Source organism: Osmia lignaria, unplaced genomic scaffold, assembly GCF_051020975.1.
Source record: "Osmia lignaria lignaria isolate PbOS001 unplaced genomic scaffold, iyOsmLign1 scaffold0047, whole genome shotgun sequence".
In the NCBI taxonomy this organism is placed as follows: Eukaryota; Metazoa; Arthropoda; class Insecta; order Hymenoptera; family Megachilidae; genus Osmia; species Osmia lignaria.
This window is the reverse complement of record NW_027478188.1, coordinates 132,501-135,000: the sequence shown is the minus strand read 5'-3', so window position 1 is coordinate 135,000 and position 2,500 is coordinate 132,501. Positions and strand designations below refer to the sequence as shown.

The following is a 2,500-nucleotide window of genomic DNA, read 5'->3' as shown; positions in this document are numbered from 1 at the left end:
TATTAGAACGAGCAACCGTCGAAACTTTGTTTTCGCGACGTTCTTTTCGTCGCTCTCGTCCCCACGCTCCTACGCTTTGGTTGTTTCTTTGCCATCCGTGTTGCGATAAAAAGATTTCTCCATTGTCCAAAAAGGACGGATCGAGATTCCTCTTTCGAGAGGGAGAGAGAGGTACTTGCGGGTAACCTGGAATCTACGAAACACGCACCGTGGTAAGATTCGTGCGTCCGCCTGATCGATGTGTGTTGTTTACGGACCGGCTGAGAAGCGACGATAGCGAGTCTTTGAAAAACTATGTGTCCATTAGTTAGACCGATCGTCGCCGGCCGTGTGTCTGTTCGAATCTCGCAACCCACGATTCAGCGACAGGACGCGCGCTCGCATTCCTTGTGTGCGTTCGTACTTTTCAAGGTTTTTAAATGTACTTTACGCCCGACCGTCGAGAGGAGCGTGCCACTGGGCGTTTCTCCGACGGTTTCCGTCCTTGGACGCGATCGTGTCGTCAACGATCGAACAAACAAACAAATACGTTGGCGACGCCCGAATTCGCTCTCCCGCACGCGCCGGGTGGGAGAGTGATGTGGGTATCGAATGTGATGCGTGTTAATAATGAAAATAACACTCTAAAGATCTAAAGAGTTTGAAATACAAAATTTTACGATTACCCTGAACGGTGGATCACTTGGCTCGTGGGTCGATGAAGAACGCAGCTAATTGCGCGTCAACGTGTGAACTGCAGGACACATGAACATCGACATTTCGAACGCACATTGCGGTCCACGGATACAATTCCTGGACCACGCCTGGCTGAGGGTCGTTTTCTTAACAAAAGACTGCTTGCGTTTGCTTCTCGAAAAAAGAGTAATTCATTTCTTTCTAAACATCTCGCCGTCGTTCAACGAAAGTAGAACGTTTCGGAGCGGGATTATCGAACGAAATTGAAAGAATGAATGAACGATAAACAAAGAAAGAGTCGCAACGTACGAGCGATAGTTGGGCAGTTCGTCGGCGTTTGTCGTGGAAACGATGTGACGAAAATCGCAACCGATACACTAAATGCAGGCCGTTAAAGGAGAGAAACAAATTTCGAAATATCTCTTCGAACTAGCGCAAGTGCGTCACGGCGCGCGAGTCGTTCGTTAAAATTTATAAACGACCGCCCGTGAAAGCACCGAGTTCTCGGAAGATAATCTATAAAGATTCTCCATCCTGCTGGAAGTTATCGGATCGGCGCGATTGTTCACTTGTAGAAATCCACGCTCCCGACGTTGCCAGAAACGATATTTACGAAAGGTGTGTCAAAAATAAACGAAAGAAGCTCTCCTATAAATTTAGAAAAAGCAAACGAGTGAAATGTTTGAGATGATAATTTGCTGAAATGCAAGCTCGAATAGCCCCAGGGTTTCGAATGATTCCCCGCGCTTTATACATCTCTCTGTTTACAAACGGTGTATAAATGAAAGATCGCTTCAGATGGGTCGTCGCTGTTTGACGCGCGATGCTGTTCCTTTTTTTTTGTCTGTCTGTGCGTTTAGCTTCGCTAAACAAGTTAAATGGTTAAAAAGCGTCGAAAAAGCGAATACACACGCGACAAGACAAATCTAACGAGTAAAGGAACGCTCCGCTCCAAGATAAAAATGGTTGTTTACAATCAATACAGCGTTTCGGTACCCCTGATCGTAGTCTGAAACTGTGTAACAAAAGAGAGGAAAGCGAATGGTGAAGGAACTTCGAAGCCTCCGTGGCGTGGCTAGAACTTGTGATAAAAGTATGTTTGCAGCAATTATGCATGCTCCCGTTAAAACAGCATTTCAATGTCTCGCATGGCTTAAAGCTCTAGGAGGCTTCAACATTTAGAATACATACGGACTACTTCGTTTGTTAAAGATAAGCGAAGACCGCGCGACCATCGCTCGGTCGTCCAGTCCTCGAAAGTTTTGTTGCGTTCCAAAGAAGAGACAAATGGGGTTTACCCTTGCGCTAAGGGGAGAAGAAGAGAAAAGCAGTTGTTAAATCTAAGAGGTGTGTGGAGTACATCGCGTGTTGGTTAAAATTGTTAAATGAAGTATACGCGAAATGTTCTCTCGCTCTTGCTTTTCCTCTTGCTTCCGTGGCGCTCGAAAAGAAGGGATGATAAATAAAGAAACCTATTCGAAATCTCTTGTGGAACAAAAAATAATACGGACGGACGTTAAAATTGAACCGAGACGAAATGGATCGTCTTGCGAGTTGTCTTCGCTTTGAAATTGTTAAAAATTGATAAAAGCAATACGACGAAGCTGCAGTCCGCAAAATGTTTGAAGCAAAAAGGAAATAACACGAAAATTATGGGAACGTCGTGTCTCAACTTTTTTTTCCCTCTTGTGCTCGTTTCATCGAACGATAAATACAAACATTTTGAAACGAGAGAGGAGGAAAAATTGAATATGCGAAAGGTTGATTCACGCACAGTTTCTCTACGTGTTTGCTTTTTTGCTTCTTTTCGTTTATTTTTTTTTTT

At 44.4% G+C, this 2,500-nt stretch overlaps 1 non-coding gene across 1 annotated transcript; it reads left to right on the top strand.

Moving 5' to 3' along the window:
• The first annotated feature begins 662 nt into the window (after nucleotides 1–662).
• Nucleotides 663–817, top strand: LOC143307185 (5.8S ribosomal RNA). The gene has a single exon (XR_013064390.1). It is a non-coding gene; the product is annotated as a 5.8S ribosomal RNA (ribosomal RNA).
• Nucleotides 818–2,500: the final 1,683 nt, after the last annotated feature.